Source organism: Hyperoodon ampullatus (genome assembly GCF_949752795.1).
Source record: "Hyperoodon ampullatus genome assembly, chromosome: 6".
NCBI classification, from domain to species: domain Eukaryota; kingdom Metazoa; phylum Chordata; class Mammalia; order Artiodactyla; family Ziphiidae; genus Hyperoodon; species Hyperoodon ampullatus.
Genome location: NC_136919.1, coordinates 24038930 through 24061224, shown reverse-complemented (window position 1 = coordinate 24061224; position 22295 = coordinate 24038930).

The window sequence follows — 22295 nt, the reverse complement described above, 5'->3', positions numbered from 1 at the left end:
ACTCCGTATGACAGACTCTAGGTCCATCCACCTCACTACAAATAACTCAATTTTGTTTCTTTTTATGGATGAGTAATATTCCATTGTATATATGTGCCACATCTTCTTTATCCATTCATCCCATGATGGACACTTAGGTTGTTTCCATCTCTAGGTTATTGTAAGTAGAGCTGCAATGAACATTTTGGTACATGACTCTTTTTGAATTATGGTTTCCTCAGGGTATATGCCCAGTAGTGGGATTTCTGGGTCTTATGGTAGTTCTAGTTTTAGTTTTTTAAGGAACCTCCATACTGTTCTCCATAGTGACTGTATTAATTTACATTCCCACCAACAGTGCAAGAGTCACCCTCACCCTCTTTACAGCACCTGGGATACCTGCTGCCTCCCATTATTCACGTGCGCATGTACCGTTTAAGCTTGTGAGCCTCCCAGAGGTGGCAGCTGAACCTTATTCACCTCGACACATGCACAACTGTACAAGGTTGGGTGCAATCAGTGTTTGCAAAATGTTTGCTGAATATGGGCTACGCTCAGAAAACAAAAAGGGACAAATATTTTCAGTGATATCTATTATACTAAGGCTTTATTTATTATTTATTTATTTTTGTCTGCTCCGCGCGGCATGCAGGATCTTACTTCTTCGACCACGGATTGACCCCATGCCCCCTGCAGAGGAAGCGCGGAGTCCTAACCACTGGACCGCCAGGGAATTCCTCTCCTAAGGCTTTAGAAAGCAACAAATGTATGTAATTATGGAGAACCATGTGGAAATAATACTATTAAACTTAGAAATTAAACTTGGTTAAAAATATCATAATATAGAAATGATCTGAAAAGCTATTAATGAGTTACTGATCTTAACAAAATGAAACCTCATTTTAAATATTTTAAAATATATTCTACTTATTGAAATTGTAATAACTTTCTTAAAGGTCCAGATGTCGGGCAATTCTTGAGCATGAATATTCTTGAAATGTGTTAAACAATTTTTTTCTCAGAGAGAAAGAAAGGAAACAGAAAAAAGGAAGGATGGAAGGAGGAGAGGGAGGAAGGAAGGAGGAGAAGAAGGGGGAGGGAAGGAAGGAACAGGTTGTCAGAAACAGCCCTTCAATGGGTCATCATACTCAGTATACCATTAGGGCAAATGATATCATCTCTCTGGGTCTTAGCTCCTCCATCAAAAGCTAGAACTAGTTGCTATAGAGAGAGAAGTGCTGGGTGTTGGCAGAGGGTCATTGTATTATTTTTCAATTTCCCTGGGCCCAGCAATGGAGAGAAGCTTTCTCTTTTAAGGAGGACCACAAATTTATTAGCAATGAGAGAAATCTAGGACAAGGAGCATGTCCTAGAGGGCTTTTGATATGAGGCTGGTCTAAAGTCAGGAAGCCTTTGGGTCCTAACATTTAAAATCAAGGCTCTTCCTTCTCTGAGCTTCAGTTGCCAAAATGAAGGAATTGGACCCATGAGTGTAAACTCACTTCCCACTTCCACAATCTGTGGACACACCTCTGGCACGCTGATGGTGAAAAAACAAAAGATCATGTCAGGGCCAGAGACAGTTTCAGGGCCCAGGCTTTACAGGACACATATCCCCATTTCTCACAGTTCCCCTAAAGCTGCAGAGCCAGATAGTTCAGCCAGCTGCTGGGACCTCCGATTATCCTCTCCACATTTTGGATCCTTTTTGTTCTTTTGCGCCTGGAAATCATTCAGCTCATCTTTGACCTCTCGACATTTCCTCATATGTCAAGACAGCTGTTGGAAAGTGAAGTTGTTGGATCTAAGCAGCTGGGGAAGAGTTGTTTGTTTTAATGCTGGAGACTCAAGAAATGCACATGCTCCTTTTGTGGGTTATATTAAAGCTATCTGCAGGTCTTTTTTATCATTCTAATTACAAAATAGCTTAGCAGTGTCTCTGAAGCAAAGGGTGGGAATGATAGCCAGAAGTCCTGAATTCATGCTGTAGCACAGCTGGAAAAGGACAGGATGCTTCTGCATGAGCACGTGAATGTTCACATTGATGGCTGAGGAGCCAGGATTTACGGACCAGAGCCTTGGGAATGGTCGTGGGTGCCACGCCCTCTCACTGCATCGACAACCCCAGGCTGGGTCACATTCCTCAGGCTTTTCACATGGGCTTCTGCTCAACTACATCTCCCCTGTCCTGTGGGTTAGGTTTTTGTAAGATGGTTTAGACCAAGCACGTTAAGTGGGACCATGACAGTGAAGTGCAGGCCACGCCAAGAGGAGCTCTCACAAGACTAGCATTTCGGTCAGCTTGGTAGGTAAGTATAAGCAGGACTCCTGAGGACTCAGGTGGGTTTTCTCTTTATTAGTGCCCAGGAGGTGAGGGGACCAAATACTTCAGAGTCTGGTGTTTGAGATGTGAAACCTCTCAGGTGGCAGAGGGGAAACTGAGGCACGAGCAGCTACTTGCCTCAGGTCCCACAGCAAGTGGGAGGGAAGGCGAGGGTGGCAGCCCGGGGTCTAGCCTGGCCTGCTCCTCTCCCCCTCCCACCGTGTGGCCTCCTGGGGCTCCCTCTTCAAGCTTCAAGCAGACCAGGGCTGGCAGGAGCACAGAGACCACAAAGCAGGGGGAGTGTGTTGTTATCCACAGAGGCCTAGAATTGTGGCCCTTCAGGAGGAGCTAAATGATAAGGCAATTCCTTGGGCCAAGAAACAGACCAAGCAGACACTTCTCTGTGGGTGGGTGGGGATGCCACATGTCTTGGATCAAAGGCACATTTCATGTGATCTCTGTAGGCCACTGGTTGGCAAACCGTACAGGGCCAGGCAGAGGAGCGAGCTCTGGCCTGGGAGGTGGGGGACCTGGCTGCCTGGTGTGGGTCTCTCTCTGCCTCAGCCTCTGCCCGTTCAATATGACTACTTACTCTGTGCCGAGGGCTTTCACACATTTTGTCTCATTATATCCCCGTGTCGTGTGCTCCATGCTCCGTCGCCAGCCCTCCGGTGGGCCCAGGGTGTGGACATGCACAATGGAATGCTCCTTAAAGCCCCTCTCACCATAGCCACAAGCCGCCCTGCCAGCGAGGAGCTGGCTACCTACTTTGAGATTAGGCAACTGAGGCCCAGAGAGTGTAACCACACGTATTCCAAGTGTAGCCAGAATTTGAACCCAGCTCTGTCTGACTCTTGATCTGTGCCCTTTAACCCCAGCACTCTGCCTCTCAAGGAGAAAGCACCAGAAGGTCAGACCTCTTCTTACTGTGCACTCTGTCTCTGAGAGTACTCAACAACATCTGTGGCTCTTATGACCAGAGGCTGAGAGGGTCAGACACCAGATCGGAGCTGTCCCTGAGGACCCCAAGACTGGTGGGGCATGGGCAGTAGGGAGAGGATGCCCAGAGAAACCCCTCAGGGCGCCAGGGGCAGAAGCAGGGCTCTTCCTCCTCTCAGGCTGCCTGCATTGAGAGTGCTGAGTAAGGTACAGCAGGAGTGGTCAGATTGCCCTGTGCATATCTGCCAACAGTGTTAGTGAGTCAACCCAAATGTAAGTCAATGCGCTGCCATGGTAGCTGCTAAGACTAGAATGCCAAGCTGCAAGAAGGAATAGAGTGAGTGCAAGACTCTGGGCATCCAGAGAAGTGGACAGAGGATCCCTCTGCCCAGCTCCCCCCAGGACTCCACCCTCTGATGGAACAACTCATCCTCAGCCCCATGTGGGACCTCTCCTGGAGCCATATCCCACAGACAACATGGCTACTCCCTCACTCCCACCAGAGGTGGCAGGCTGCCCAGATCCCTGCCCAGCACCACAAAGGAGGAAGAAACTTGGGCAAACAGGAGCTAGAGGGGAGCTGCCAGGGGGCAGTCCTGAGGGGGGTTGAGCAGAGGCTCCTGGACGGGCTGCCCAGAATGGGGGCTGCTGTATCCCCCAGAAAGGCTCAGCCTGCTCATAAGAGCTGGGGACTCTCACACAATGCTGATGGGAGGAGGAAAACAGGAGGGTGTTAGAACCAGAACCAGCCGTGGGAACCCAGGTGGCCATGTGGAGGCGGCTTCAGGTGGGTATGATTCCTCATCTTGAAGTTGATCTCTGACATCCAAGGTTCTGGAGCCTGGAGATCAACAAGGTCCCAGGTAAGGTTCTTCTGAAAAGCCTCAGGGTCCTGGTGGGTGCCTGACCACACCGTCTATTCTGTGGCAGGAGTTGGGGTGGTGGCAGCAAAAAGGAGAGGTGTGACTCATCAGGAACCCACAGGTTGGTGGAGCAGATCATAGAAACCCCCACGACCGGGACTTGTGCCTCTGGACATGGTGAGCCATGGTGGGGATGCGCTCAGCCAAGGAAGGGCCGTGCCAAAGCTGGGTGAGAGTGTTACTAATGGCTAAGTGTCTTCCTAAGTAGCTTCTGCTTGTTCAGGGGACTTGTTACTAAGCTTTCCACTTGTGACAGGTAAAGCCAAGGGCATAATTTGGAATGAAAAAATTGAGGCTAAGGGAAAAAATTTCTCCACATAAGAAAGCAGTGGGAATTTCCAATGTACTGAGAGTGTGAAGAGGAGGGAAGGACTCAGGAAGGAGATGTGCATCTCATCGACAAGGCAATGGATAGATGCAAAGGACAGAGATGGCTGGAAAGGGCCTCCCTGTGGCAGGAATGATCAATGAACTTGAGCACCAGTAACGTCTGGCAGGCAATTTTAAGTTGTGTCTTGTTCCATGATGTCTCCTCAGCTTTTGTGCTAGTGGTGCTTTGGGGAATGAGCAAGATGGGGTACTGGGGACTGGAGTTGTCCAAAGAGTGAGATGGATACATGGTGTGATGGTTAACTTTATGTCAGCTTGGGTAAGTCACAGTAATTAGATCAAACATGTTGCTGTGTAGATACTATTTAGAGGAGATTAATATTTAAATCAATAGACTTGAAGGAGATTATCCTCCATGGTATGGGTGGGCCTCATCTAATCAGCTGAAGACTTTAAGAAAAAGATGCACCTCCCCTGAGAGGAGAAGGGATTCTTCCAGCAGACTACCTCCTGATTTAAACTAGAATTCATCTCTGGATCTTCAGCCTGCCGGCCTACCTTTGCAGACTGTGGACTTGCTAGCACACACAATTGTGTGAGCCAATTCCTTAAGATAAACCTCTCTCTCTCTACAGGTCCCCTACCCCCTGGCCATCACCACACGTATATGTACATATCCTACTGGTTCTGTTTCTCCAGAGAACCCTGACTAATATATATAGTTAAGAGATAACCAGAGGGGGCCAAGTGGAAGGTATTATGGAAGTTTGAAACCAGAGGTGGCAGGCAAAGGCAAGGATATGTAAATCCCCCACCCCGCATACAAAAATCTTGAGAAATATTCAGCAGGAGACCGAATTTCTTTTTTTTTTTTTTTTTTTTTTTTTTTTATTAGTTTCTGCTTTATAACAAAGTGAATCAGTCATACATATACATCTGTTCCCACATCCCTTCCCTCATGCATCTCCCTCCCTCCCACCCTCCCCATCCCACCCCTCCAGGCGGTCACAAAGCACCGAGCTGATCTCCCTGTGCTCTGCGGCTAGGAGACCGAATTTCTTATCAAAGGCAGGCTAGAGGTGCATGAAGCACGTTCAGCAAGGGGAACACAAACCACTCTAGGCATCCTAGGCAGGAAGGGATTGGATCAGAGCAGGGGGACCTGACGCAGTCTCTGGGAGGGTTATAGTAGTGGGCTCCAGGCCGGCCTCCAGGAAGAATCGTCAGGATGACACAGACCTGATCCCCGGGGTTACTATACACTACCTGGCTCTGCTTAAATAGAAAAGTCAAGGTGCCACCACCGCCGTGGAAGGCCCTGTGTACTAATAAAGAACTGGAGAACAGACAGGGTGCGCAGCTGCAGGGAGACCGTGGGTTTCCCTGACCTCACTGCCGCCGGCCGGAAGAGCAGCAAGCAGGGGCAGGGAAATGGAGCTTCCTCGCTCTGACTTCCAAAACTCACAGAGGTGCATCTAATGGATGGCACCTACTTCACATCCACAACTCTCACCACAAGAAGGTCTGGGGGAATGTGGTCTTAAGGTGCCCAGACCCTCCAACTAGAAGGATTGGGTGGAAGTTGAGCGAGCCACCCAGTGGGACTCTCCAGGGCACTGCTCTTGGGGATGTGGAAGCTCTGGGAGTGCACACACAGGGAACTGAGGCCCACACAGACAGTGCTATCCAAGAGCACATGGAAATTCAAGACAGGGTGAATAAGCCGGGACTCAGCCACGCCTGCCTTCCTAGGTGCAGGGCACCACGGAGCACAACTGCTTGGAGCGAGAAAACATGTGGAAGATGGAGAGCCATGGAGGGAGATGGGGAATTTCACTCGAAATGCAGTTGAGATCATATCTTGGCTTTGTTCCCCACGAATGTACAGTTATTTGTATTTCAGCATAACATCCTAGCTCCCAGGACTTGGTTAACAAAGGCAGTGAGATGTATTCCCCCAGAGGCCAGCCAGATGGAAAGCCCAGTGGAATCTCCCTTTGAAGTGTTCTGTGTTATCTGACTCATTTGCAAAAGAAATGAGCTTTATGGGATGTTCAAATGTTTCCAGAAAAACCAGTTGCCCCCAAGTGAGAATAAAGTTATAATCTCTCCTTCACCTTGTATGCTGATGTACACAGGCTGTTAGAATCAAAATATGTCTCCTCCTCAGGCTCTGGAGGGTGTGGGTGGGAGGAGCAATCAAAATAAAAACACCTCGGATCAAGAAATGATGGACTTGTTTTTCCCCCACTTTGACAGTGGAATCAGAATGGCTGTATGGCTGGTCCAATGAATTACACCCTCATTTGTCATTAGGATAATGCAAAATAGTTGACTAGATATGCCGGGTCATACAGCCTCTAAAGCTCTGTGGTGTCTGGGGATGAGCTCAGATAGATTTGGGATCAAATCTCAGTCTTACTAATTTCCAGGTGTCTGACCCTAGAGAAGTAGCTACTGCTCTCTGAAACTCAGTTTCCTTTCCTGTAAAATAAGCATTGAAATGTTGATGTCACAGTGTGGTTCTGAGGGTGTTAAGGGGATTCAGAAACCACAAAGGGCTGCACATGCCTTAAGATCCCTCCCTCTACACACCTAGTGATCCTATCGCCCAAGCCACCTTGCCTTCCCTGAATACAAGGAGTAACATCCCTCTTCGTGCTTTTGCTCATGCTGTGCCCTCTGCTCAGAATGCCTTCTCCTGTCTATCCTTGCCAACATCCACTCTTACCCTTTTTTGGAGTTGGAAACAGAGTAGACATTGCCCTTTACTGATTAGGGAGGTGGAAAATGGTGTGGAGGCTTGGTTCTGTTCACTTCTCAGTAGCCCAGCATCTCAGGGCACCCAGAAGATTAGAGCTGAAAAAGCCTCAGGGATCATCCAGTCCAACTTCTCACAGATGACACAGCAAGATGGAGGCCCTGAGAGGCCAAGGTATATATCCCACTTGTGCAGGGTGGGTGAAGGAGGCCTGTGGTACCCAGGCCACTTGGCAGTGCCTGCATTGGCAAAGTTCCTGGGCCTCTTCTGTTTCCTCATCATATTAGTCAGGGTTCTCCAAGAAGCAGAACCAACAGGATGGATATTATGGAGACTAGCCAAGCCCAAAATCTGCAGAGCCGATGTCCCAGTTTGAATCCCAAGGCCAGCACACTGCTATAGAACCAGTTTGAAGGCCCTCTGGCACAAGTCTTTCTTACTCAGGGGAGGGTCAGCCTTTTTATCATTCAGGCCTTCAGTTGAATGGATGAGGTCCACCATGTTAGAAAGGGCAACCTGCTTGATTCAGTCTAGTGATTCAAATGTTAACCTCATCGAAACACATCCTCTCAGAAACACTCAGAAGAATGTTTGACCAAATGTCTGGTCACTCCATGGCCCAGTCAAGTTGATGTACAAAATTAACCATCATACTCAGGAAAACTGAAAATCTTTCATGAGTTAAGCCAGCAGGGTGTGTCTGTGAGATGGATATTTAAAACTCTGAGCAATTTAGAGAGGAGTGGTTTGGACTTTTTAAAAATTTAAATATTTCTAAGTAAGAATTCTAGTTAAAAATGGTACTTGGGGGCTTCCCTGGTGGCGCAGTGGTTGAGAGTCCGTCTGCTGATGCAGGGGACACAGGTTTGTGCCCCGGTCCAGAAGGATCCCGCATGCCGCGGAGCGGCTGGGCCCGTGAGTCATGGCTGCTGAGCCTGCGCATCCGGAGCCTGTGCTCCGCAACAGGAGAGGCCACACAGTAAGAGGCCCGCGTACCGCTAAAAAAAAAAAAAAAAAATGGCACTTGGGTGGTACTCCCCCTCCCTACCCCACCCCTATATTGTCACTAATACAATGATGAAAACAGAGCATTCCTCACAATACCAGGTATGACGAAGGTGGACAGAAAACTTACTTCCCAAATCTGAGAGAACACTCAACTAATGATAAGACATGTAAAGCAGATGGAGAAAATCTTCTCAGGCTCATCTCAGGAAATGCAGAATTACTTAAAATAGACAGGAAGCCCCTTCAAACCTCCGCCACCATCTGACCCTTGAAAAACCTATAGTCACACAAGTACAGTGAGGGCTACTTTTTGGGGTGGCCACAACTTCAGTGCCCACCCAACAAACACCATCTTCCTGCTTAATTTGTGCCCAGAATCTCAAAGAAAACAGCCTTGTAAATCTCAGGGGATATTAAAGCAACAATGAGATACCATTCACACTCACCAGATTATGGGGAAAAACCTGACAATATCAAGTATTGGGAGGGTATGACCTCATCAATAACCTTCACACCTCAAAGGCTAGTGGTAAATTCTCTGTCATCTTCCACGACTTATCAAAAGTACTTGACACGAGGGGAGGGATAGATTAGGAGTTTGGGATTGACAAGTACACAGTGCTATATTTAAAATAGATAACCAACAAGGACCTACTATATAGCACAGGGAACTCTGTCAATATTCTGTAATAACCTAAATACGAAAAGAATTTTAAAAAGAATAGATAACGTGTACATGTGCAACTGAATCACTTTGCTGTACACCTAAGACTAACACAACATTGTAAATCAACTATACTCCAATATAAAGTAAAAATTGAAAAAAAAAGAAAAAAAAAACAAAGACTACAAGGGTCAGGGCAAAAGAACTCAGGAAGCCAACTTGAAGAGGCTTCCACTAGCCTAAGATGGGACAATTTGAATATCAAAAAAATAATGACCATCATGGATTAGTAAACTTATTGGCAAACTATGGTTACCAAAGGGGAAGGTGGAAGGGAGGGGTAAATTAGGAGTTTGGGATTGACATATACACACTACTGTATATAAGACAGATAACCAACAAGGACCTACTGCATAGCACAGGGAACTCTACTCAATATTCTATAATAACCTACATGGGAAAAGAATCTGAAAAAGAATGGTTATATGTCTATGTATAACTGAATCACTTTGCTGTACACCTGAAACTAACACAACATTGTAAATCAACTATACTCCAATAAAAAAAAAAACAACAACAAAACAAAAAACTTGACACAGCTGACTGGTCCCTCTTCTTGGAAAGACTTTCTTCATCTGGCTTCCTGGAAACCACACTTTCCAAGTGTCCCCCTGCTGGATGCTGCCTCTCAGTCTTCTTTTCTGGTTCTTCTTCTTCCCCCATTTGTTACCACTGATGTGCCCTGCCCCAGGGCCCGGTCCTTGGACATTTTCTCTTCACTATCCACACTGAGATGATCTTCCCGGTCTCACAGATTTAATAGCATCTAGTTGCTAACAATTGCCAAATTTAAATCCACACCCAAAATTTCTCCCAAACCCCAGGCTTGGATTTCCAACAGCCAACTCAACATCTCCACTTGGATATCTAAGAGTTGTCTCAAATGTCTAATGTCCACTACTGATGTCCCAGTCATCCCCCAAAGTGTGCTACACACAGCCCTCCCTCTCTCAGTAAATGGCAACTCCATCTTCCAATGACTCAGGCCAGAGACCTTGGACTCAACCCGGACTCCTCGTAGCAAACGCTGTTGGCTCTCCTTTCCACATGGATTCCAGATCTAATTTCTTCTCATCATCTTCATTACTACCACCCTAGTCCAAGCTACCATCTTTTCTTGCTTAGAACATCGCCACAGCCTATGATCTAGTCTCCCTCCTTCTACCCTAGTCTTCCAACAGCTTGTTATCCACAGACACCCAATGATCCTCTTAAAGCATAAATCAGATCATTTGGTACTTTTTGCTGAAAACCATCCATGCTTGTCATTTCACTCAAAGTAAAAGTGAAGGTCTTTATAATCACTTTTGAGGTCACTGCAACTGGCTCTGTTACCTCTTTAATTATACCTCTACTTCACCCCCTCACTCCACTCTAACACAGGTGTTACTGCTGTCCTGTGAACCCTCCAGGCACTCTCATCTCAGGACCTTTACCCCTGCAGGGCCCCAGATATCCACATGGCACACTCCCTCACTTCCTTCAAGTCTTTGCTCAACATCACCATCTCAGTGGGGCCCTGATCACCAGACCTCAGCTCTCCACTTTCCTTACTCTGCCTTATTTCTCTTTACAGCATTTCTCACTTTCAACTGTACTATGTAATTTATTTATTTATCATGTTTATTGTCTGTCTCTCCCCACTGACATTGTCAGGAAGAACTGCAATCATCTTTCGAAAACTGACAAGGAAAGGGAAGACCAAGCAGCAGCCAGGAATTCAGCCACATACCAGCCTGGGTGAGGCCCCATGGTCACCACAATTGAACCCCAGATGTGCTATTTGTGCCATTGGCTGCTGCTGCTGGCCCTGCTGGCCCTGGAAACTCAGTGTTGCCTCCATTCATGTCCAGAAGTGGACTTTCAAGGCTCCTACTTCTTTACCTCAACAGACCCTGTCCAACACAGCTGAACAGCTTGGCTGAACAGAGCGAGGCCGGGAAAGCAGGTGTTAGACACACTCAATGCCAAACACAGAAAGGGGATTCAGACACTGAACAACCAAAGAAAAATGTCTACCACACTGGGGTACATTAGGCCATGAAGAAAGCCTCCAAATTTCTGGAAAGTTGGAATTGTACGGGCTATCTTCTCTTATCATTATCTAATAAACCATAGCTGTTTGGTTGAACAGGCCAAATTCAATAATATACAAGTAGAGGGCTTCCCTGGTGGCGCAGTGGTTGAGAGTCCGCCTGCCGATGCAGGGGACACGGGTTCGTACCCCGGTCCAGGAAGATCCCACATGCCGCGGAGCGGCTAGGCCCGTGAGCCATGGCCGCTGAGCCTGCGCGTCCGGAGCCTGTGCTCCACAACGGGAGAGGCCACAACAGTGAGAGGCCCGCGTACCACACACACACACACAAAATATATATATATATACAAGTAGAAAAGAAGTTTATTTTTTCTCCCTGCTGTCTTTTCAGATTGGTTCTATGTTGTTTACTTCTCCAAATCTTGGATGAAATCTCAGGACGTGTGTCCCACATTTCCAGTCAACCTTGGATAAAACAACCAAAAAGCCTCCACCTTTAGTCACAAAAATTGCTCTGTCTTTTTCAGTAATTAAAATGTGCCCCTTTTTTCAGTTAAAGCTCCTCTCCTCCCTTGCTCAGTCGGAGCTGGGAAGCCTGTAGTGGGGGAAGTGGCATGGGTGCCTCTGTCACACTTCCCCTCCTTACTCTGCTCCCCCCAGCTTCCCGGTCTGTGGCTCCTGACCCCTCAGGTGAGGCCCAGAGGCAGCAGGTGTCAGGGGAGATTGCACAGCCTGATGTGGCTGCTGTTGTGTGGGTCAGTGTTGGTGTTCTCTGGGCCTGGTGGTACTTGTTGTGTTTCACAGAGATCTCCCCAGCTGGGACCCTGCCATTACAATCTCCAGGACAGGATAAAGCCTGTCTCTGGGTGGTAGCTTACATCTCCAACTGACTTCAACCCTGAGCCCTCGGCTATCCAGTGGTCCATTTCCCCCACGCTTTCTTTGTTGGGTCCGTCGACCCTCTAAGGGGACTTTTGGGCCAAAGTCCCTATTAAGATGGCCCCAGGTCAAGTCTCCCCCTTGTAACCCACAGCAGGTCCATGAGAAAACATGTGCATCCTTGCCCCTTTCTGTTGGCAGAAATGAACTCGTTCTCTGTGCAGTCCTTTTTCTTTCGGCTCCCTCAGGTGAGCAGCCTCGGCCTCAGGGCTTTGCATCTTCCAGGAGTCAGTCATTCCCAGTCCACTGCCCCAGGCTCTACGGGACATATATGGAGATGAGGGGAACTGTTCCTAGGCTCCCCCAGGTGAGGAATGGGTAAATACTTCCAAGAACTTTCTCAGAGAAATGTCCTCTCCCAGACTCTTCACACTCAACCCTTTTATACGGCTGATGTGGATGTTGGGCTAAGGTGGCCAAACTTGGTTTCCAGATGCTTCCTTTGCGAGAGCTGTAGAGATGGTCCGGCTTCTCACTTCAGCATGTGGGGGTTTTATTCCCAGGCTTTTAGGCTTCAGCCAAACTGAGAGGGAGCCCCTATTACAAAGGATTTATTTTAGCAATAAATAGGAAATAATATGGAAATGAAAATATATTCCATACAAGGAAATAAGAAAAATGAAAATATTATATATATATATATATATATATATATATATTTTTTTTTTTTTTTTTTTTTTTTTTTTTTTTTGCAGTACGCGGGCCTCTCACTGTTGTGGCCTCTCCCATTGCGGAGCACAGGCTCTGGACGCGCAGGCTCAGCGGCCATGGCTCACGGGCCCAGCCGCTCCGCGGCATGTGGGATCTTCCCAGACCGGGGCACGAACCCGTGTCCCCTGCATCGGCAGGCGGACTCTCAAGCACTGCGCCACCAGGGAAGCCCGAAAATATTATATATTAAAGCTTAGAGTCGATGTTGTCCTCAGAGAAAATTTCACAGTACATTTTTTAAGGAAACAATAAAAATTAGTCACCTAAGTATTTAACTCAAAAAGTTAGAAAAAACACCACCAAAATAAAAACAAAAACCTAGTAGACTGATTAATAAAACCAAGAATAGTTTCTTCAAAAAGTCCAATAAATTATACATACTGCAGGAAAAAGTAATAAAGATAAAAAGGGGAAAACAGAAAATACAGCATCACAACATGAGAGGGGTGACAAAACTAAAGATACTGGTGAGATTTTATAGTTACAAGAGGATGCTATGTATTCAATATATCTCTATGCTAGATGTCTTTAAAACTTGGGGAAACTGATAATCTTGTGAGAAAATATAAACTGGCAAAATTAACTAAAGAAAGAAAATGAGGAACTATGGAAGAAAACAACACAATTATTGAAGAACCATTACCAAATAAGGCTAAGAGCTCACACTGTTTTATGAGCAAATTTCTCTAAACCTTCAAGAAACAAATAATTCCCATGCTATTTAAACAGTTCCAGACCAAAGAAAAATATGGAAATCTTCCCAGCTCCTTCTATAAACCCAACATATCACTGATTCCCAGCTCAACAGAAATGTCACAACAGAGCATGCTTGCCTATAGATTTTTTAAAATCCCAAATAAAGCAATAGCAAATAAAACATAGAAGTATATTAAAATGATAATATGCCAAGCTGAAGAAGGTTTATTTCAAAAAGGCAAGAATGGTTTGATATAAATCTGTTGATATAATCCATTACACTAATAGGTCAAATGAGAAATATCACGTGATTATCTTGAAAATGCAACAAAAGAACATAATTCAAACTCTATTCCAAATTTTAAATACTTGTAGTAAATTTGTAATAGAAAGATATTTCCTTAACTGAAATGAATATCTACCTCCTACCCAGAGACAACATCACACCCAAAGTGAAATGCCCCATTGTGGGCAGGAACAAGACGTGAATGCCTGCGATTACCACCCTCATTTAACAGAGGACAGCTGATTGATTCTTAAACAAAGAGTATGAATAGCACAAAGGAGGAATCAAAGATGTTATTTGCAGATGATATAATTTTCTAGCTTGAAAATCCAAAGGCATCAACTAAAAACCTATGCTAGAATGAATGAGAGTATTCAGTAAAGTGGTCAGTTAACCTCCACAAAAAAAAAAAAAAAGTCATTCTCAATACACTAGCAATAAACAAGGGAGAAAATCCAAAGGATAAAAAGAGCACATTCACAATAGTAGCAAAAATATAAATGACCCAGAAATTATTATAAAAAGAAATGTACAGGATTTATATAACAAAAGATGTAATACTTTACTGAGAGATATAAAGACAACCTGAATAAATGAAAAGATATATCTTCAGCCCTTGTCTATTGCCACGCAGGTTGAACACTTCACAACTCTAATGTAATGGAGCCCCCTGGAGTTGTGCAATGTGATGGTCTTGGACATATCATATTCCTGGGTAGAAAGATTTAGTAATATGAAGGTACCCATTTTCCCCAAATTTGTAAATTTAATAAAATACCAGTTGAAATCCAGCAGAATATTTGAGAACTTGGCAAAATGGTTTTGAAGTTCACAAATGTGCAAGGATAGCCAAGAATATTTTGAAAATAAACAGTAAATGAGGAGACTAATATTACCAGGTATGAAAACTTATTATAAAGTTGCAATAAAGAAAACATGCATGGAGATACTTGTAAAAAAAATTTGGTACATTCAGCTCAATGGAACAGAGTCGAGTCCATATATAGATACAAATTTATATACAAATTTAGTCTATGATAAAGGTAACTTTTTAAACATGTATGTTGGGACTTGGGGGAAATGGATTACATTATAAGTGGTGTCAGGACTATTAGCTAACCATTTCGGAAAAAAAAACCCTTTTTTTTTTAATAGCATAGACCAAAAGAATTTTATTTGTAGACAAGGTCTAAATGGAAAACATGAAGTGACAAGAAAATATGGGTGGATATTTATATTTTCCTGGTGTAGTTTAGGACTTTCATTTAAGACAATATCTTTATTATTTTAGGGATGGACAAATCATCGTTCTTGCCACATGTTAAGAAAAAACATACAAAACTCCTAAATATTCCTAATTTATAATTATTCATACAAGTGGAGCAAAAGTCCCATTGAAGCTCTCATGAAAGAGCAGATTATAAACAGAAATATAGCTTTGTTTTAGAGGGTCAATATAGAACTTTAAAAAAATTGGCTTCAGGGCTTCCCTGGTGGCGCAGTGGTTGAGAGTCTGCCTGCCGGTGCAGGGGACGCGGGTTCGTGCCCCGGTCCGGGGGGATCCCACATGCCGCGGAGCGGCTGGGCCTGTGAGCCATGGCCGCTGAGCCTGTGCGTCCGGAGCCTGTGCTCCACAACGGGAGAGGCCACAACAGTGAGAGGCCTGCATACAGCAAAAAAAAAAAAAAAAAAAATTGGCTTCATTGAAGAATAATTTGCATATAATAAAATTTAGCAATTTTACTCATACAATGAGTTTTTTTAACTTTAAAAAATTTATACAATTTTTAAAGGTTACTTTCCATTTACACTTATTACCAAATATTGGCTATATTCCCTGTGTTGTACAATATATGCTTGAGCCTAGTGCCTCTCACTTTCCCACATCTATACTGCCCTTCCCCCTCTCCACTGATAATCACTAGTTTGTTCTCTATATCTGTGTGTCTGCTTCTTTTTTTATTATACTCACTAGTTTGTTGTATTTCTTAGATTCCACATATAAGTGATATCATACAGTATTTGTCTTTCTCTGACTTATTTCACTTGGCATAATTCCCTCCAGGTCCATGAATGTACAATGAGTTTTTAATTGAAATTTTATTGACATAATTATAGATTCATGTGTAATTGTAAGAAATACTACAGCAAGATCCCATGTAGCCTCTCCCCAGTTTCCTCCAATGGTAACATTTTGTAGTACTACAGTTAATATCATAAGTCATATTGACATTGATAACATCCACAGTTCTTATACAGATTTCCCCCATTTTACTTGTACTCATTTGTATGTGTTCTTAGTTCTATACAATATTATCCCACGTGTAGATTGGTGTATCCACCACCACAGTCAAGACACTGAGCAGTTCCATCACCACAAAGATCCTTCAAGTTGCCTTTTTATAACTATACCTATCTTCCCCCACCCCACGCACACACAATATAATAAGTTTTGGCAAACATATTCAGTCATGTAATCATCTCCACAATTATGAAAGAAAACATTTCCATCACCCCCAAAAGTTCTCTCATGTCTCTTTGTAGTCAATTCCCTCCCCTCATTCCTCTCCCTAGGCAACCACTGATCTGCTTTCTATTACTGTAGTTTTACCTTTTCTAGAATATCATATAAATGTAATCAGCATCATGTTTTTGAAATTTATCCATGTTATTGCAGGTAGCAATAGTTAATTCCTTTTATTGCTGAGTATTATATTCCATTCCAATGAATGGATATATCACATTATGTTTATCACTTCATCAGTCTATAGACAGTTGGGTTGTTTCCAGTTCTTTATTATGAACAAAACTATGAATATTCAAGTCGTCATGTGAGTATGTTTTCATTTCTCTTGGGTAGATGCTTAAGAGTGTGACTGCTGGATCATATGGTAAGCATATGTTTCATTTTGGATAGTTTCTAAACCTATAGCTTCAAATTCACTGATCTTTCCTTCTTCAAAGTCTAACCTGGTATTAATAACATGCTGTGTGTTTTCACTTTAGATATTATATTTCTCATTTCTAGAACTTCTATTTGGATCTAAAACTTTAAAAACTTCCATTTCTTTCGTCATCTTCGTCACTTTTCCCCTACTTTCTCAAATATATGGATCATAATAGCTATCTTAATGTTCTTTGCTAAATCCACCATCTCTATCATTTCTTGGTTTGTTTATAATAATTAGTTTTCTATTTGGTTATAGACCATATTTTCCTGCTTTTTGCCTGCTTGGAAATTTTTTATTGGATGCTGGACGTTGTCAATTTTACACTGTTGATTGCTGGCTTTTGTTGTATTCCTTTAAATACCACTAGATTTTGCTCTGGAGCCCAAATCAGCTGGATCTTTTCAAGCCTTGCAGCACAGCCTTTAGTCTAGGGTTAATTTGGCCTATTAAGGTAATACCCTTCTGAGGACCCTACTCAATGCCTCGTGTATAAGAAGGTCTTTCCACTCTGGTTGGCAGGAACATAAAGAATTCCTAGCCCCACATGAGCTCCAGGAACTATTCTGCCTACTCTTTGTCTGGAAACAGACATCTTTGCTTAGGACTTTAAAGCATAACATTAAAAGCAGAAATTGTAAAGGAAAAGAGTGATAGATTTGACAACAGAAAAATTTAAAGCCTCTCTCTTTGTTTTTCTCTTAAATTCATTTCAATTCAGCTGCTGTTTCTCATTGATTTGCATGCCATTTGATAGAGGGCGAACATCAGCAGGCCCTGGGTCTGGAGCCAGCTCTGCCTATCACTGTGCAACCAGAGGGGAAATTCTCCTCTCTGGGCCTCGGTCTTCTGATCTGGAACAGAGGGGGCTGGATAAAGTGTTCCCTGAGGCACTTTCAGCCCTAACACCTTACGCCCTGGCCCAGTAGTACCAGTTTCTTGGTCATCTCTCTGCCACTGTGATAACGGATTCTCGGGATCCCACATCCACCTCAAAGCAGCCTTCTTATTCGTATTTCCCTTTTTAAATATAATTTAGTTTTTATTTGATTTATGGACTCAGTCCCAGTCACTGAACTTCATTTGCCTTGGACGGCTTATTGATTTTCAATAACAGCGGAGCAGAAAAATAAGGAGATGACAGCAGCACTTGGCTGCAGACCCAGGGTCCGCTGAGAGAGGCAGGAATTAATCATCTCCGGTGTGATCACTCAGGCTGTCCCTGGCAGGACAGTGTCCCGTTGGGACAGCCCAACAAACCACACAAGGATTGTCTGCCTCTGATAACATGAGCTCACCAGACTGCCCTGCCTGGGTTCTCATTCCAGCATCACCTGATGTAAGTCAGTTACCGATCCAGCTTCCTCACCTCTAAAGAGGGGGTTTTGACAGAGTTCCCAAGGCTAGCTACAGGGAGACTGCACAATTTGGATCAACAGGGAGGATGTGATCATGTATAAAGGTGCCAATATTAAGTAAGTGAATGCAAAGATAGATGATGAAAGGTGAAGAGGATGCAGATGTGCTGAGTACGCAGGTTGATTTCAGTGTGGCTTCTCTTGGCTGCCTGCAGCAGCCAAAAACAGCAAGGCTGATCTATTTTTACTTCCCTAAAGAAATGCATCAAGCTTTCTTTTGCCTCTGGACCTTTGCATATGCTGTTCTCGGCACAATGTTCCAGCTTTCTCTTTGCCTGGCCAACTCCTGCTTCTTCTTCAGGGCTCAGCTTAGTTGCTGCCTTCTCTGGGAAGCCTTTCTTGATTCCCCCCACCCCATCCTTGGTTAGGTGCCCCCACCCCATGCTCCCCCAGATTTCTGTGCTGATCCTGGAAGGATATTCATCACACTGTATTATGAAAATTACATCAAGAATCTAATAGTTCTTTGTTACAGCAATAACTGTGGTCTGTTTTCTTAACTGTATCTCCTACTTAACTCCCAGCTCTGAGGGCAGGGACTGTGCCTGCTTTGTTCATCCAGCATCCTGGTATATAAGAGATAATAAATATTTGCTGAATGAATGAAAGATAGTTGAAAAGAATGATTTTCAAAGTTACTCAGTGATGCAAAGAATATTTATTGACAATCAATTACATACTAACTTTGTAGGTAGGCGGTGAAGTCCATTAATCACTTTATTTAATCCTCTCTACACCTTTTAATTGCATGTGTAGAAAAACACTCAGAGAGGTGAGGCAACTAGCCCAAGGTCACACAGCCAGGATCTGACCAGGAATCTGGGTCTCCTAATTCCTAACTCCAGTTCTGCCCCTTTCTCACTAGGGGAACTCAACTGGTCCCTTCTCCTACAAAGACTCCATAGTTTTCTCCTCTGTATGCTGAGTGGGGTGAACCAGACCAGTGGTTCTTAATCTTTGAGAATTGACGAAAGCTATGAACTGTAACCCCGGGGAAATGCACATATGCACTGAAAAATTACATACAATTTCATGGGTTCATAGATCCCCATAAAACCTAGCCACAGCCCAGAGATCACCAATCATGGAGGCCTTGCCAGCTCTCATTGTCCCTGCACGATCTATAATTCACCCACTGACATCGGTTTTAGGAAGAGGCAAAATTTTTCCATTCATTTTTCAACGTCTCAACATTACCTCTCTTCCCCAGCCTGGCTGGCAGTAGTTCCTCCCTGCCGTGAGACCCCATTAGCCCCCAAACCCCAGGGCCCACCAGACTGCGGCTGTCACACTGAGTCCTGCTCCTGATTTATTCTCCATGGTGTCTCTCTGGATGAGAAGTTGTGCATAACCACAGGACTCAGCCCCTGGTAGAAGAAATGGCCAAGTTCAATCATTAACAAATAAAACCACTACCATTCAGTAATTCCCATGGTTCATGAAAAATGTGATTTCCTTGCTGCATCAAATGTGGAGGGCAGGAGATGTAAAGACAGTCCCACTTTAGTCTATGGAAGAAACCGTAACAATATAAATCAGCGAGATAGATAACCTTCTCCTCTATTCATTATCTGGGCAGGCCACAGCTAATGTGTTTGTTTTTGTAAATCCTCTGTTATCAGCCACTTTCCCCCTCAAGGATGGCTGCACTTGTCTGAAATCCACCAGGAACACTGTAGCAAAGAAACAGAACTTTCAGTTTTTGAAGATAACACAATTCTCTAGGATCTTAAATGCCAGGCCAAGAATTTTACACCACAGGCCAGTGAGTCTTACCTAGGGACATCCAGAATGGGGCAAACCCCTGGTGAAGGTGCTGGTGAAGGTGATTTGACCAGAGGATCCTCTTAGAAAGATCATTCTGACTGTGGATGAAGATCCACCACAAGGACAGAGAGAAATGAGAGTGCAGGTTAGGGGTTGTGGGGAGAAGCCTGATTCCGTCAGGGTAGAGGTCTGGGGAGAGGTCTCTTCTTGTTCCCACAATGGGAATGGCAGCATGCCAACTAAAACTATATACAGATAGGACACTCTGCCACCCTACATACCCTGGAGCATTCAAGGAGATGTAAGTGGAAGCTGCTGGTGGACTTTCTTGGAAGCCCCTTTGCCATTCTCCATGTCTTCTTTCTTCCTGCGTAGAACGCACTTGGGATGGCTGGCGCTATAGCTATCTTCATGCAACCATAAGGAAAAGGTCAAGAGAACCACAAAAACCTCAATTCTGAAATGCTTGAATTGCTGAGTCAATGCCAAACACTGCCTGTTTCTCGACTCATTTTTTGAGAACAATCCCCGTGGGGCATCAAATGGAGAAGTTATGTAGACAGGCAGATGGACAAGTCTGGAGCTCTGGAGATTCATGGGCACATACGTGGGGGTGATGGAAGCTGTGGAGTTGGGTGCGATGACTCAGGGTGTAGATAGATAGATAGTTAGATAAATAGATAGATAGATAGGCAGACAAGAAGATGGTCCTGGAGAACACCAACCTTCAAGGAACAGGTTGGGAGAAAGGTAACTGCAGATGCAGAGAGGGACCAAGGAAGGACAGGGACTCAGGAAGTGGTCAACAGTACACATGACAGAGGGCCAGAGGCCAACACCAGAGGAGAGGACTTGGTGGTAATCCTGATGAGAGCTGAAGAGACAGCACTGATGAACCCCTCCTGAAACGTCAATGCCAGTCTGCCAGAGGATTCCACTGTGCCCCCAGAACCCCCCGTAGGACTGTGGCCATCCCATAGCCTTGTAGCTCCCAGGAATCCACATAGAGAAGAAGACAATGGAAAGGGAATACTTCCTTACCAGACACCTTGACCAGGAGCTATTTTGGACATGACTACTACACACATGCTTTCTCCCTGTTCCCAGCCTGCATTCAGATGAGCAGGTTGATCTTGTTGGATTTGATTCTTTGCTCAAAGGGAACACGGCTGGGTGTTCAACACTCGCTCTGCCTCATGCTCTGTGGGCCTCAGGCAACTCTCTTGACAAGCTGAAGGTAAAGCAGAGGCTAGAGCCCAGGCCTCCTGATTCCAAATCCATCAGGCCTCAAAACCCACGCGTGCAACATTTCCTAGGTCTGGCTTTTAACAAACGTGTTGGAGGTTGGCATACTGCTGATGTTTTGTTGGCTCGGGCTGGGTACCAGGTTACTTTTTGCAAATTGGGTACTCTATCATGTAGAAAAACACCCTTTTTAGGGAGTAAAACATCTGGAGTTACACAGCATGAAAAAAGACTAAAGGTTACACACTCAACACACAGCTCTCAGGTTTTAATGATGCTCAAAGACTCAGAATGTTCAGCAAATCTGTTTCTTGTTGCTCTGACTTTCAATGTTTTCCCTGGGGAGCCACCACTTATTTTTTTCTGTCTTGTTTAACCCAGTAAGATTCCTAGGGAAGGATGTATCTCCAAGAGCTTGAACAAACTCCCTAGGAAAGCCCCCAGATCTCACAAATTCTAAGTCACAAAAATATGCTTCTAAAAATAGAGTTTGCCTGGCAAGAACACAGGTCTTGGCCCACCCAAGCCAGCCCCACAGTCAGCCTTTGTCTTGATTATCAGGCCTGAAGATCACTGGAAAGAGCAGCCCATACTGAAGAGTGTTTGGGGACTTCTGCTTAAGGGCATAACAGCAGTCAGGAAGTCCAGCGATGAGTAGAAGGTTGGACACAGAACAGGGACCTGATAAAGGGGGAGCTTTACAAGGCTCTGAAAGCTTGGGCAGAGTTTGCCCAGAGATTTACAAAGTGCCAGTCTTGGAGTCAGAAACCCAAACTCCAGTTCCAATTCACTACTGATTGTCTGGATGCCCTGAGCGAGCCTCCTTCCCTCTTTGGGATTCAGTTTTCACATCTATAGAATAAGGATGGTAAATTCCAAAGCCCTACCTACGTGCTTCCAGAGATGCTGCTGAAAGCTGTATAGGTATGAGAAAGAACCGATCCTCTGGTGAGGGGGCTCTGGCTAAACATGTCCAGACAGCCTGAGGGGCTCTGTGGGCAGCTACAGAAGGCTCTTCTGAGCAGAAGCACGTGTTTTCCTCTGGAAAGGACTCTTTTTATTGAGGCCGTTCCATTTAAATGCGTGCTCATGAAGACTGTGGTGGGTTACTTCTTAGCGCCTGGGGGTCAGCTGGGAACCAGCCGCCCCTCATCTCATCACCACAGGACTGAGCCTCAGTCCTGTGGAAGAGAGATACCTGACTTTCTTTGGCTGCAGGGACTACAACTGATGGCCTGTGTTTGATGTGATTAAATATGGCAA